Raw genomic sequence first — 15,031 nt, 5'->3', positions numbered from 1 at the left:
TCGGATGTTTTTGCCACTCTAAGGACCCGCAGGCCAGCTGGGCCTTCTGGCAGGACAGAGAGCCCCGGAATCCGACGTGGAGAGCTGGGTGTACGTCCCCATGAGGAGGCGGTCCCCACCTCCGCGGCTATCCCCTTGCGGGGAGCGGCAGCCGCGGGGCCTCAGAGAAGACACCAGGCTGGGCCCCCACGGCACAGCGGGAGCACGTCCCCCGCAGGCCACTTAGCGATGGCGGCCAGCCGGCGGACGGTTGGGTTGCGCGAGACGCTGCGGCCGCCCTGCTACCGGGTTCCTGGGAGGGCGTCCTGGAACCAGCGTCCACACCAAGCCCTTGGAAGGCCCAGGCGACGGAGGAGCCCCGTCAGGCAGGGGCCGAGGACGGTGACAGGTGATAGGCCGGGCGGGAAGGAGTCAGTCAGGCAGGGGCCGTGGAGGAGACGGGCTGGGTAAGGGTTAGGGTTCGTGTCAGGGCACAAGTCACAATCGCAAAGACCTGGAAGCCACCCGAGTGCCCATCGACCCACGAGTGGGTAAATAAAATGTGGCGCGTGGACACCACGGAGTGCTATTCGGCTATGAGGAGCAGCGGTGAGGGGGCACCTCTCGTGGTTCTCCTGGCCAGAGCTGGAACCCGTTCCAGTAAGCCAAGTATCCCAAGAATGGACACACGAGCACCACGTGCTCGCGCTCACCAGCAAATGGGTACGAACCGATGGACACCTAAGTGGACACAGAGGAATCACCTTCTTCGGGTGGGTGTCGGGCGGGTGGGGGGAGGGGATGGGCATACACATCCATTAGGAATGGGGTGGGTACGCACCGACTGGGGGATGGGCGCACTTGAAGCTCTGACCCGAGGGGGGAGGCTGGGAGAGGGCAACGCACCCGACCTTAACATTGGTGCCCCCACAATATGCTGGAACAACATGAGAGGTAAATGAATAAGAACACGGGGGGGGGGAGGGGGGCACGGGCAACACATGTCACCTTAATACTTGGACTCCCATCATCTGCTTGAAAAGAGAGAGAAAAGAAAATGCAATAATAGAGATAAGAGACACTTTTTAAAAATAATGAATCCGGCCGGGCGCTGTGGCTCACGCCTGTAATCCTAGCTCTTGGGAGGCCGAGGCGGGCGGATTGCTCAAGGTCAGGAGTTCAAAACCAGCCTGAGCAAGAGCGAGACCCCGTCTCTACTATAAATAGAAAGGAATTAATTGGCCAACTGATATATATATATAAAAAATTAGCGGGGCATGGTGGCGCATGCCTGCAGTCCCAGCTACCCGGGAGGCTGAGGCAGAAGGATCACTGGAGCCCAGGAGTTTGAAGTTGCTGTGAGCTAGGCTGACGCCACGGCACTCACTCTAGCCTGGGCAACAAACCGAGACTCTGTCTCAAAAAAAAAAAAAAAAAATGAATCCGAAGAGAAAAGTAAAAGGAGGCCTGTGGAGCAGGTCTGGGTGTGACTCCGGATCCCCCAACATCAGGTGCCACCACCAAAGATTCCTACGTGTAGCCCATAGAACCCCAAAAGCAACGGGAGGAGTTCTGGTCACATACTCCCTCAAAATGACATCCTGGCCTTCTTCTGGAACTCCCTCCCCTCTCAGACTCTCAAGGTTTCCTCCAGCGTGTCGGCTCCCACAGAGCAGACCTTTGGTCTGAGACCTGACTGTCCAGAAGCCACGCATGCTGCCGCGTGGCGGCGGTGTCGCGGCTCGGGACAAGAGGAGGCCCCACGGTGCGGGCTGGGGCGCCAGGCACCGCGGCGGGCGCTGAGGGTGGGGGTCACCCCCACCCCGGGCCGCCCCCACACTCCCAGAAACGCGACAGAACCAGAGGCAAAAAAAAAAAGAAGAAGCCTACGGCACCCGGTATTCCCGGGCGGTCTCCCATCCAAGTTCTAACCAGGCCCGAGCCTGCTTAGCTTCCGAGACCAGACGGGATCGGGCGCGTTCGGGGTGGTGTGGCCGTGGACGGCGGAGGGCGCCCCTGCCCCGCTCAAGAAGCCGAGCCTCTCTGCGCTTCCCCGCCGCCTCCTCCCCCCGCCCCAGGCCCCGCGCCGGGTCGGGCCTGTTGAGTTCGCCGGCCGGGTCCCGCGGGCTCCGAGGGACGGGGGTGACAGGCGGGGCGGGCTGGGGTTGGGGGCTGTCTCTGTATACACACACACTCACACTCACACTCACTCACTCACTCACACTCACACAAGATGCGCCTCCACGGCTGGACCCGCCAAGGTGGAGACCTTCAAGCCCCCTTCCTCTCCTTGCCTGGCCTCCTTCACCTCCCCGCCCCCCACCCCAAGCGCACGGGCGGGAGGGGCGGGGCGCTCGCCCTTTGACCCCAGCCAGGGGCGGCCCTCCCCCACAACCCCTTTCAGCTGCGCCCCCCACCCTGTGGCCCTGCGGCCGCCTATTCCCCCGGGCCAGGGCTGGGGCACAGCGCACGGGGGAGGGGAGCCAGTGTATGGGGCGTCTCTCTCTCTCTCTCTCTCTCTCTCTCTCTCTCTCTCTCTCTCTCTCTCTCTCTCTCTCTCTCTCTCTCGGGATGTGTCCCATGGGTGGGGTGGGGTGGCGTGGTTTGTGGGGCGCTGAAGAAATCAGTCCCCTCCATCTCCTCCCTCTGGAAAACACCCAAGCCCTTGGAGAACTGCCCGCACCTCTACCTACCGTGGGGGCCGGGACCCTCCTCTGTGTCCTCCTGTGGCCCAGTCCAAGGGGCCTGGGCCTGGCCGGGGCTGCACTGGACCCCAACCACCCTGGCGTGTGGACTCGCTAAAAATCGGCGATTAGATATTGGATTCCAGCGTCATTGAGGTCATTTCACTAATGAGTGCACCGCAAAGAGTTTCCTAATCCATCTGTGAGGGTGGCAACCGAAAGAGAATTTTAGAGCTGACAGAATAGGCGAGGAAAGGCATAGGAGATTTCCACACCCAGTAAGGAAGCCTTTCCCAAAGTGGAAGAAAGAAAGGAGCAAACAGAGACACCGGTAGCCCGCCCGGATCAGAGTCTGCCCCTGAGAGAAAGTACCCTGACCAGGTTCACCCGTGGGTGGGTCGCGAGCTAGCGGCATTCAGAAGAGCGAGGCCCCAGTCTGTGCAGAAGACACCTGCACTCGGGTGTGTGTGGCGGCACAATTCACAAGCAGCTCCAGATGTTAAACCAAGGAGAAGCCAGGGAGTTCCCAACGCCCCAGGTGTCCTCAGCCCACGACTGGCTGCTGTGGGAATGCGAAGCCCGGCTCCTTGTCTCAGAGCGGGGCAACCAGGAGGTGTGATGTCCACCCCGGGGTTCCCAGGAGGATCAGACTGAAGCTGGGACTTGGCCTGAAAGTGTCCCCTCGCATGGCCACCCCCTTCCCCTTCCTGCTCCTCTACTCCTGGTGCCCCTCCATCCAGGGGCCAGACCTTAAAGAGTCACCCGCAAGAGAATCCTGGTCCCAAAGGAGCCTTCTGGGGGACCCCTGCTGAGAGAGGTTGTGGGCATGGCCCGCTGGGGCTCTGCCCGACCCAGGGCTGAGAGATGCAACCTCCCAGCTCTGGGTCCCTGCAGGAAGTGTTGGCAAGCACAGGGCCAGTCCTCCAAAGGCCCAGGTGCAGGGAGCCCAGGCCAAGCAGCCTGTGGAAGAAGCCACATGCTGTGCCACCCCGGGGAACACGACTGCAGGCCCCGGCCCTTCCCACCTCCTCCTCCTCCTCCTCCTCCTCCTCCTCCTCCTCCTCCTCCTCCTCCCACCCCGCCCCCGCCCCCGCCCCCACATGGCACAGGGCCCAGAGACACCTCAGACACTTGCTACCCAAAGTGCAAAGGGCATCAGTTGCTCCTCCAAACCCCCCCCAGCCCAGCAGACCGCATTGTCCAGCCAGCGCCCGGGCCTCCCTGGGGTGCCCAGCACAAAAGTGCAGACACCCACCGGACCCTCCATCTCAGTTTTCGGATGTTTTTGCCACTCTAAGGACCCGCAGGCCAGCTGGGCCTTCTGGCAGGACAGAGAGCCCCGGAATCCGACGTGGAGAGCTGGGTGTACGTCCCCATGAGGAGGCGGTCCCCACCTCCGCGGCTATCCCCTTGCGGGGAGCGGCAGCCGCGGGGCCTCAGAGAAGACACCAGGCTGGGCCCCCACGGCACAGCGGGAGCACGTCCCCCGCAGGCCACTTAGCGATGGCGGCCAGCCGGCGGACGGTTGGGTTGCGCGAGACGCTGCGGCCGCCCTGCTACCGGGTTCCTGGGAGGGCGTCCTGGAACCAGCGTCCACACCAAGCCCTTGGAAGGCCCAGGCGACGGAGGAGCCCCGTCAGGCAGGGGCCGAGGACGGTGACAGGTGATAGGCCGGGCGGGAAGGAGTCAGTCAGGCAGGGGCCGTGGAGGAGACGGGCTGGGTAAGGGTTAGGGTTCGTGTCAGGGCACAAGTCACAATCGCAAAGACCTGGAAGCCACCCGAGTGCCCATCGACCCACGAGTGGGTAAATAAAATGTGGCGCGTGGACACCACGGAGTGCTATTCGGCTATGAGGAGCAGCGGTGAGGGGGCACCTCTCGTGGTTCTCCTGGCCAGAGCTGGAACCCGTTCCAGTAAGCCAAGTATCCCAAGAATGGACACACGAGCACCACGTGCTCGCGCTCACCAGCAAATGGGTACGAACCGATGGACACCTAAGTGGACACAGAGGAATCACCTTCTTCGGGTGGGTGTCGGGCGGGTGGGGGGAGGGGATGGGCATACACATCCATTAGGAATGGGGTGGGTACGCACCGACTGGGGGATGGGCGCACTTGAAGCTCTGACCCGAGGGGGGAGGCTGGGAGAGGGCAACGCACCCGACCTTAACATTGGTGCCCCCACAATATGCTGGAACAACATGAGAGGTAAATGAATAAGAACACGGGGGGGGGGAGGGGGGCACGGGCAACACATGTCACCTTAATACTTGGACTCCCATCATCTGCTTGAAAAGAGAGAGAAAAGAAAATGCAATAATAGAGATAAGAGACACTTTTTAAAAATAATGAATCCGGCCGGGCGCTGTGGCTCACGCCTGTAATCCTAGCTCTTGGGAGGCCGAGGCGGGCGGATTGCTCAAGGTCAGGAGTTCAAAACCAGCCTGAGCAAGAGCGAGACCCCGTCTCTACTATAAATAGAAAGGAATTAATTGGCCAACTGATATATATATATAAAAAATTAGCGGGGCATGGTGGCGCATGCCTGCAGTCCCAGCTACCCGGGAGGCTGAGGCAGAAGGATCACTGGAGCCCAGGAGTTTGAAGTTGCTGTGAGCTAGGCTGACGCCACGGCACTCACTCTAGCCTGGGCAACAAACCGAGACTCTGTCTCAAAAAAAAAAAAAAAAAATGAATCCGAAGAGAAAAGTAAAAGGAGGCCTGTGGAGCAGGTCTGGGTGTGACTCCGGATCCCCCAACATCAGGTGCCACCACCAAAGATTCCTACGTGTAGCCCATAGAACCCCAAAAGCAACGGGAGGAGTTCTGGTCACATACTCCCTCAAAATGACATCCTGGCCTTCTTCTGGAACTCCCTCCCCTCTCAGACTCTCAAGGTTTCCTCCAGCGTGTCGGCTCCCACAGAGCAGACCTTTGGTCTGAGACCTGACTGTCCAGAAGCCACGCATGCTGCCGCGTGGCGGCGGTGTCGCGGCTCGGGACAAGAGGAGGCCCCACGGTGCGGGCTGGGGCGCCAGGCACCGCGGCGGGCGCTGAGGGTGGGGGTCACCCCCACCCCGGGCCGCCCCCACACTCCCAGAAACGCGACAGAACCAGAGGCAAAAAAAAAAAGAAGAAGCCTACGGCACCCGGTATTCCCGGGCGGTCTCCCATCCAAGTTCTAACCAGGCCCGAGCCTGCTTAGCTTCCGAGACCAGACGGGATCGGGCGCGTTCGGGGTGGTGTGGCCGTGGACGGCGGAGGGCGCCCCTGCCCCGCTCAAGAAGCCGAGCCTCTCTGCGCTTCCCCGCCGCCTCCTCCCCCCGCCCCAGGCCCCGCGCCGGGTCGGGCCTGTTGAGTTCGCCGGCCGGGTCCCGCGGGCTCCGAGGGACGGGGGTGACAGGCGGGGCGGGCCGGGGTTGGGGGCTGTCTCTGTATACACACACACTCACACTCACTCACTCACTCACACTCACACAAGATGCGCCTCCACGGCTGGACCCGCCAAGGTGGAGACCTTCAAGCCCCCTTCCTCTCCTTGCCTGGCCTCCTTCACCTCCCCGCCCCCCACCCCCAGCGCACGGGCGGGAGGGGCGGGGCGCTCGCCCTTTGACCCCAGCCAGGGGCGGCCCTCCCCCACAACGCCTTTCACCTGCGCCCCCCACCCTGTGGCCCTGCGGCCGCCTATTCCCCCGGGCCAGGGCTGGGGCACAGCGCACGGGGGAGGGGAGCCAGTGTATGGGGCGTCTCTCTCTCTCTCTCTCTCTCTCTCTCTCTCTCTCTCTCTCTCTCTCTCTCTCTCTCTCGATGTGTCCCATGGGTGGGGTGGGGTGGCGTGGTTTGTGGGGCGCTGAAGAAATCAGTCCCCTCCATCTCCTCCCTCTGGAAAACACCCAAGCCCTTGGAGAACTGCCCGCACCTCTACCTACCGTGGGGGCCGGGACCCTCCTCTGTGTCCTCCTGTGGCCCAGTCCAAGGGGCCTGGGCCTGGCCGGGGCTGCACTGGACCCCAACCACCCTGGCGTGTGGACTCGCTAAAAATCGGCGATTAGATATTGGATTCCAGCGTCATTGAGGTCATTTCACTAATGAGTGCACCGCAAAGAGTTTCCTAATCCATCTGTGAGGGTGGCAACCGAAAGAGAATTTTAGAGCTGACAGAATAGGCGAGGAAAGGCATAGGAGATTTCCACACCCAGTAAGGAAGCCTTTCCCAAAGTGGAAGAAAGAAAGGAGCAAACAGAGACACCGGTAGCCCGCCCGGATCAGAGTCTGCCCCTGAGAGAAAGTACCCTGACCAGGTTCACCCGTGGGTGGGTCGCGAGCTAGCGGCATTCAGAAGAGCGAGGCCCCAGTCTGTGCAGAAGACACCTGCACTCGGGTGTGTGTGGCGGCACAATTCACAAGCAGCTCCAGATGTTAAACCAAGGAGAAGCCAGGGAGTTCCCAACGCCCCAGGTGTCCTCAGCCCACGACTGGCTGCTGTGGGAATGCGAAGCCCGGCTCCTTGTCTCAGAGCGGGGCAACCAGGAGGTGTGATGTCCACCCCGGGGTTCCCAGGAGGATCAGACTGAAGCTGGGACTTGGCCTGAAAGTGTCCCCTCGCATGGCCACCCCCTTCCCCTTCCTGCTCCTCTACTCCTGGTGCCCCTCCATCCAGGGGCCAGACCTTAAAGAGTCACCCGCAAGAGAATCCTGGTCCCAAAGGAGCCTTCTGGGGGACCCCTGCTGAGAGAGGTTGTGGGCATGGCCCGCTGGGGCTCTGCCCGACCCAGGGCTGAGAGATGCAACCTCCCAGCTCTGGGTCCCTGCAGGAAGTGTTGGCAAGCACAGGGCCAGTCCTCCAAAGGCCCAGGTGCAGGGAGCCCAGGCCAAGCAGCCTGTGGAAGAAGCCACATGCTGTGCCACCCCGGGGAACACGACTGCAGGCCCCGGCCCTTCCCACCTCCTCCTCCTCCTCCTCCTCCTCCTCCTCCTCCTCCTCCTCCTCCTCCCACCCCGCCCCCGCCCCCGCCCCCACATGGCACAGGGCCCAGAGACACCTCAGACACTTGCTACCCAAAGTGCAAAGGGCATCAGTTGCTCCTCCAAACCCCCCCCAGCCCAGCAGACCGCATTGTCCAGCCAGCGCCCGGGCCTCCCTGGGGTGCCCAGCACAAAAGTGCAGACACCCACCGGACCCTCCATCTCAGTTTTCGGATGTTTTTGCCACTCTAAGGACCCGCAGGCCAGCTGGGCCTTCTGGCAGGACAGAGAGCCCCGGAATCCGACGTGGAGAGCTGGGTGTACGTCCCCATGAGGAGGCGGTCCCCACCTCCGCGGCTATCCCCTTGCGGGGAGCGGCAGCCGCGGGGCCTCAGAGAAGACACCAGGCTGGGCCCCCACGGCACAGCGGGAGCACGTCCCCCGCAGGCCACTTAGCGATGGCGGCCAGCCGGCGGACGGTTGGGTTGCGCGAGACGCTGCGGCCGCCCTGCTACCGGGTTCCTGGGAGGGCGTCCTGGAACCAGCGTCCACACCAAGCCCTTGGAAGGCCCAGGCGACGGAGGAGCCCCGTCAGGCAGGGGCCGAGGACGGTGACAGGTGATAGGCCGGGCGGGAAGGAGTCAGTCAGGCAGGGGCCGTGGAGGAGACGGGCTGGGTAAGGGTTAGGGTTCGTGTCAGGGCACAAGTCACAATCGCAAAGACCTGGAAGCCACCCGAGTGCCCATCGACCCACGAGTGGGTAAATAAAATGTGGCGCGTGGACACCACGGAGTGCTATTCGGCTATGAGGAGCAGCGGTGAGGGGGCACCTCTCGTGGTTCTCCTGGCCAGAGCTGGAACCCGTTCCAGTAAGCCAAGTATCCCAAGAATGGACACACGAGCACCACGTGCTCGCGCTCACCAGCAAATGGGTACGAACCGATGGACACCTAAGTGGACACAGAGGAATCACCTTCTTCGGGTGGGTGTCGGGCGGGTGGGGGGAGGGGATGGGCATACACATCCATTAGGAATGGGGTGGGTACGCACCGACTGGGGGATGGGCGCACTTGAAGCTCTGACCCGAGGGGGGAGGCTGGGAGAGGGCAACGCACCCGACCTTAACATTGGTGCCCCCACAATATGCTGGAACAACATGAGAGGTAAATGAATAAGAACACGGGGGGGGGGGAGGGGGGCACGGGCAACACATGTCACCTTAATACTTGGACTCCCATCATCTGCTTGAAAAGAGAGAGAAAAGAAAATGCAATAATAGAGATAAGAGACACTTTTTAAAAATAATGAATCCGGCCGGGCGCTGTGGCTCACGCCTGTAATCCTAGCTCTTGGGAGGCCGAGGCGGGCGGATTGCTCAAGGTCAGGAGTTCAAAACCAGCCTGAGCAAGAGCGAGACCCCGTCTCTACTATAAATAGAAAGGAATTAATTGGCCAACTGATATATATATATAAAAAATTAGCGGGGCATGGTGGCGCATGCCTGCAGTCCCAGCTACCCGGGAGGCTGAGGCAGAAGGATCACTGGAGCCCAGGAGTTTGAAGTTGCTGTGAGCTAGGCTGACGCCACGGCACTCACTCTAGCCTGGGCAACAAACCGAGACTCTGTCTCAAAAAAAAAAAAAAAAAAATGAATCCGAAGAGAAAAGTAAAAGGAGGCCTGTGGAGCAGGTCTGGGTGTGACTCCGGATCCCCCAACATCAGGTGCCACCACCAAAGATTCCTACGTGTAGCCCATAGAACCCCAAAAGCAACGGGAGGAGTTCTGGTCACATACTCCCTCAAAATGACATCCTGGCCTTCTTCTGGAACTCCCTCCCCTCTCAGACTCTCAAGGTTTCCTCCAGCGTGTCGGCTCCCACAGAGCAGACCTTTGGTCTGAGACCTGACTGTCCAGAAGCCACGCATGCTGCCGCGTGGCGGCGGTGTCGCGGCTCGGGACAAGAGGAGGCCCCACGGTGCGGGCTGGGGCGCCAGGCACCGCGGCGGGCGCTGAGGGTGGGGGTCCCCCCACCCCGGGCCGCCCCCGCACTCCCAGAAACGCGACAGAACCAGAGGCAAAAAAAAAAAGAAGAAGCCTACGGCACCCGGTATTCCCGGGCGGTCTCCCATCCAAGTTCTAACCAGGCCCGAGCCTGCTTAGCTTCCGAGACCAGACGGGATCGGGCGCGTTCGGGGTGGTGTGGCCGTGGACGGCGGAGGGCGCCCCTGCCCCGCTCAAGAAGCCGAGCCTCTCTGCGCTTCCCCGCCGCCTCCTCCCCCCGCCCCAGGCCCCGCGCCGGGTCGGGCCTGTTGAGTTCGCCGGCCGGGTCCCGCGGGCTCCGAGGGACGGGGGTGACAGGCGGGGCGGGCTGGGGTTGGGGGCTGTCTCTGTATACACACACACTCACACTCACACTCACTCACTCACTCACACTCACACAAGATGCGCCTCCACGGCTGGACCCGCCAAGGTGGAGACCTTCAAGCCCCCTTCCTCTCCTTGCCTGGCCTCCTTCACCTCCCCGCCCCCCACCCCAAGCGCACGGGCGGGAGGGGCGGGGCGCTCGCCCTTTGACCCCAGCCAGGGGCGGCCCTCCCCCACAACCCCTTTCAGCTGCGCCCCCCACCCTGTGGCCCTGCGGCCGCCTATTCCCCCGGGCCAGGGCTGGGGCACAGCGCACGGGGGAGGGGAGCCAGTGTATGGGGCGTCTCTCTCTCTCTCTCTCTCTCTCTCTCTCTCTCTCTCTCTCTCGATGTGTCCCATGGGTGGGGTGGGGTGGCGTGGTTTGTGGGGCGCTGAAGAAATCAGTCCCCTCCATCTCCTCCCTCTGGAAAACACCCAAGCCCTTGGAGAACTGCCCGCACCTCTACCTACCGTGGGGGCCGGGACCCTCCTCTGTGTCCTCCTGTGGCCCAGTCCAAGGGGCCTGGGCCTGGCCGGGGCTGCACTGGACGGCCGGGACCCTCCTCTGTGTCCTCCTGTGGCCCAGTCCAAGGGGCCTGGGCCTGGCCGGGGCTGCACTGGACCCCAACCACCCTGGCGTGTGGACTCGCTAAAAATCGGCGATTAGATATTGGATTCCAGCGTCATTGAGGTCATTTCACTAATGAGTGCACCGCAAAGAGTTTCCTAATCCATCTGTGAGGGTGGCAACCGAAAGAGAATTTTAGAGCTGACAGAATAGGCGAGGAAAGGCATAGGAGATTTCCACACCCAGTAAGGAAGCCTTTCCCAAAGTGGAAGAAAGAAAGGAGCAAACAGAGACACCGGTAGCCCGCCCGGATCAGAGTCTGCCCCTGAGAGAAAGTACCCTGACCAGGTTCACCCGTGGGTGGGTCGCGAGCTAGCGGCATTCAGAAGAGCGAGGCCCCAGTCTGTGCAGAAGACACCTGCACTCGGGTGTGTGTGGCGGCACAATTCACAAGCAGCTCCAGATGTTAAACCAAGGAGAAGCCAGGGAGTTCCCAACGCCCCAGGTGTCCTCAGCCCACGACTGGCTGCTGTGGGAATGCGAAGCCCGGCTCCTTGTCTCAGAGCGGGGCAACCAGGAGGTGTGATGTCCACCCCGGGGTTCCCAGGAGGATCAGACTGAAGCTGGGACTTGGCCTGAAAGTGTCCCCTCGCATGGCCACCCCCTTCCCCTTCCTGCTCCTCTACTCCTGGTGCCCCTCCATCCAGGGGCCAGACCTTAAAGAGTCACCCGCAAGAGAATCCTGGTCCCAAAGGAGCCTTCTGGGGGACCCCTGCTGAGAGAGGTTGTGGGCATGGCCCGCTGGGGCTCTGCCCGACCCAGGGCTGAGAGATGCAACCTCCCAGCTCTGGGTCCCTGCAGGAAGTGTTGGCAAGCACAGGGCCAGTCCTCCAAAGGCCCAGGTGCAGGGAGCCCAGGCCAAGCAGCCTGTGGAAGAAGCCACATGCTGTGCCACCCCGGGGAACACGACTGCAGGCCCCGGCCCTTCCCACCTCCTCCTCCTCCTCCTCCTCCTCCTCCTCCTCCTCCTCCTCCTCCTCCCACCCCGCCCCCGCCCCCGCCCCCACATGGCACAGGGCCCAGAGACACCTCAGACACTTGCTACCCAAAGTGCAAAGGGCATCAGTTGCTCCTCCAAACCCCCCCCAGCCCAGCAGACCGCATTGTCCAGCCAGCGCCCGGGCCTCCCTGGGGTGCCCAGCACAAAAGTGCAGACACCCACCGGACCCTCCATCTCAGTTTTCGGATGTTTTTGCCACTCTAAGGACCCGCAGGCCAGCTGGGCCTTCTGGCAGGACAGAGAGCCCCGGAATCCGACGTGGAGAGCTGGGTGTACGTCCCCATGAGGAGGCGGTCCCCACCTCCGCGGCTATCCCCTTGCGGGGAGCGGCAGCCGCGGGGCCTCAGAGAAGACACCAGGCTGGGCCCCCACGGCACAGCGGGAGCACGTCCCCCGCAGGCCACTTAGCGATGGCGGCCAGCCGGCGGACGGTTGGGTTGCGCGAGACGCTGCGGCCGCCCTGCTACCGGGTTCCTGGGAGGGCGTCCTGGAACCAGCGTCCACACCAAGCCCTTGGAAGGCCCAGGCGACGGAGGAGCCCCGTCAGGCAGGGGCCGAGGACGGTGACAGGTGATAGGCCGGGCGGGAAGGAGTCAGTCAGGCAGGGGCCGTGGAGGAGACGGGCTGGGTAAGGGTTAGGGTTCGTGTCAGGGCACAAGTCACAATCGCAAAGACCTGGAAGCCACCCGAGTGCCCATCGACCCACGAGTGGGTAAATAAAATGTGGCGCGTGGACACCACGGAGTGCTATTCGGCTATGAGGAGCAGCGGTGAGGGGGCACCTCTCGTGGTTCTCCTGGCCAGAGCTGGAACCCGTTCCAGTAAGCCAAGTATCCCAAGAATGGACACACGAGCACCACGTGCTCGCGCTCACCAGCAAATGGGTACGAACCGATGGACACCTAAGTGGACACAGAGGAATCACCTTCTTCGGGTGGGTGTCGGGCGGGTGGGGGGAGGGGATGGGCATACACATCCATTAGGAATGGGGTGGGTACGCACCGACTGGGGGATGGGCGCACTTGAAGCTCTGACCCGAGGGGGGAGGCTGGGAGAGGGCAACGCACCCGACCTTAACATTGGTGCCCCCACAATATGCTGGAACAACATGAGAGGTAAATGAATAAGAACACGGGGGGGGGGAGGGGGGCACGGGCAACACATGTCACCTTAATACTTGGACTCCCATCATCTGCTTGAAAAGAGAGAGAAAAGAAAATGCAATAATAGAGATAAGAGACACTTTTTAAAAATAATGAATCCGGCCGGGCGCTGTGGCTCACGCCTGTAATCCTAGCTCTTGGGAGGCCGAGGCGGGCGGATTGCTCAAGGTCAGGAGTTCAAAACCAGCCTGAGCAAGAGCGAGACCCCGTCTCTACTATAAATAGAAAGGAATTAATTGGCCAACTGATATATATATATAAAAAATTAGCGGGGCATGGTGGCGCATGCCTGCAGTCCCAGCTACCCGGGAGGCTGAGGCAGAAGGATCACTGGAGCCCAGGAGTTTGAAGTTGCTGTGAGCTAGGCTGACGCCACGGCACTCACTCTAGCCTGGGCAACAAACCGAGACTCTGTCTCAAAAAAAAAAAAAAAAAATGAATCCGAAGAGAAAAGTAAAAGGAGGCCTGTGGAGCAGGTCTGGGTGTGACTCCGGATCCCCCAACATCAGGTGCCACCACCAAAGATTCCTACGTGTAGCCCATAGAACCCCAAAAGCAACGGGAGGAGTTCTGGTCACATACTCCCTCAAAATGACATCCTGGCCTTCTTCTGGAACTCCCTCCCCTCTCAGACTCTCAAGGTTTCCTCCAGCGTGTCGGCTCCCACAGAGCAGACCTTTGGTCTGAGACCTGACTGTCCAGAAGCCACGCATGCTGCCGCGTGGCGGCGGTGTCGCGGCTCGGGACAAGAGGAGGCCCCACGGTGCGGGCTGGGGCGCCAGGCACCGCGGCGGGCGCTGAGGGTGGGGGTCACCCCCACCCCGGGCCGCCCCCACACTCCCAGAAACGCGACAGAACCAGAGGCAAAAAAAAAAAGAAGAAGCCTACGGCACCCGGTATTCCCGGGCGGTCTCCCATCCAAGTTCTAACCAGGCCCGAGCCTGCTTAGCTTCCGAGACCAGACGGGATCGGGCGCGTTCGGGGTGGTGTGGCCGTGGACGGCGGAGGGCGCCCCTGCCCCGCTCAAGAAGCCGAGCCTCTCTGCGCTTCCCCGCCGCCTCCTCCCCCCGCCCCAGGCCCCGCGCCGGGTCGGGCCTGTTGAGTTCGCCGGCCGGGTCCCGCGGGCTCCGAGGGACGGGGGTGACAGGCGGGGCGGGCCGGGGTTGGGGGCTGTCTCTGTATACACACACACTCACACTCACTCACTCACTCACACTCACACAAGATGCGCCTCCACGGCTGGACCCGCCAAGGTGGAGACCTTCAAGCCCCCTTCCTCTCCTTGCCTGGCCTCCTTCACCTCCCCGCCCCCCACCCCCAGCGCACGGGCGGGAGGGGCGGGGCGCTCGCCCTTTGACCCCAGCCAGGGGCGGCCCTCCCCCACAACGCCTTTCACCTGCGCCCCCCACCCTGTGGCCCTGCGGCCGCCTATTCCCCCGGGCCAGGGCTGGGGCACAGCGCACGGGGGAGGGGAGCCAGTGTATGGGGCGTCTCTCTCTCTCTCTCTCTCTCTCTCTCTCTCTCTCTCTCTCTCTCTCTCTCTCTCTCTCTCTCTCTCGATGTGTCCCATGGGTGGGGTGGGGTGGCGTGGTTTGTGGGGCGCTGAAGAAATCAGTCCCCTCCATCTCCTCCCTCTGGAAAACACCCAAGCCCTTGGAGAACTGCCCGCACCTCTACCTACCGTGGGGGCCGGGACCCTCCTCTGTGTCCTCCTGTGGCCCAGTCCAAGGGGCCTGGGCCTGGCCGGGGCTGCACTGGACCCCAACCACCCTGGCGTGTGGACTCGCTAAAAATCGGCGATTAGATATTGGATTCCAGCGTCATTGAGGTCATTTCACTAATGAGTGCACCGCAAAGAGTTTCCTAATCCATCTGTGAGGGTGGCAACCGAAAGAGAATTTTAGAGCTGACAGAATAGGCGAGGAAAGGCATAGGAGATTTCCACACCCAGTAAGGAAGCCTTTCCCAAAGTGGAAGAAAGAAAGGAGCAAACAGAGACACCGGTAGCCCGCCCGGATCAGAGTCTGCCCCTGAGAGAAAGTACCCTGACCAGGTTCACCCGTGGGTGGGTCGCGAGCTAGCGGCATTCAGAAGAGCGAGGCCCCAGTCTGTGCAGAAGACACCTGCACTCGGGTGTGTGTGGCGGCACAATTCACAAGCAGCTCCAGATGTTAAACCAAGGAGAAGCCAGGGAGTTCCCAACGCCCC

At 61.9% G+C, this 15,031-nt stretch overlaps 4 pseudogenes; all 4 read right to left on the bottom strand.

The window, feature by feature from the left end:
• Positions 1 to 1,862: 1,862 nt before the first annotated feature.
• LOC142867500 (uncharacterized) lies at positions 1,863 to 1,981 on the bottom strand (annotated as a pseudogene).
• Positions 1,982 to 5,800: 3,819 nt separating this feature from the next.
• On the bottom strand, positions 5,801 to 5,919 carry LOC142867499 (uncharacterized; annotated as a pseudogene).
• A 3,802-nt stretch (positions 5,920 to 9,721) lies between these two features.
• On the bottom strand, positions 9,722 to 9,840 carry LOC142867498 (uncharacterized; annotated as a pseudogene).
• Positions 9,841 to 13,704: 3,864 nt separating this feature from the next.
• LOC142867497 (uncharacterized) lies at positions 13,705 to 13,823 on the bottom strand (annotated as a pseudogene).
• Between the last annotated feature and the right edge of the window lie 1,208 nt (positions 13,824 to 15,031).

The sequence above is a fragment of the Microcebus murinus genome, unplaced genomic scaffold, assembly GCF_040939455.1.
Source record: "Microcebus murinus isolate Inina unplaced genomic scaffold, M.murinus_Inina_mat1.0 scaf017_hap2_Mmur4.0, whole genome shotgun sequence".
In the NCBI taxonomy this organism is placed as follows: domain Eukaryota; kingdom Metazoa; phylum Chordata; class Mammalia; order Primates; family Cheirogaleidae; genus Microcebus; species Microcebus murinus.
This window is presented reverse-complemented; position numbering and strand designations above follow the sequence as displayed.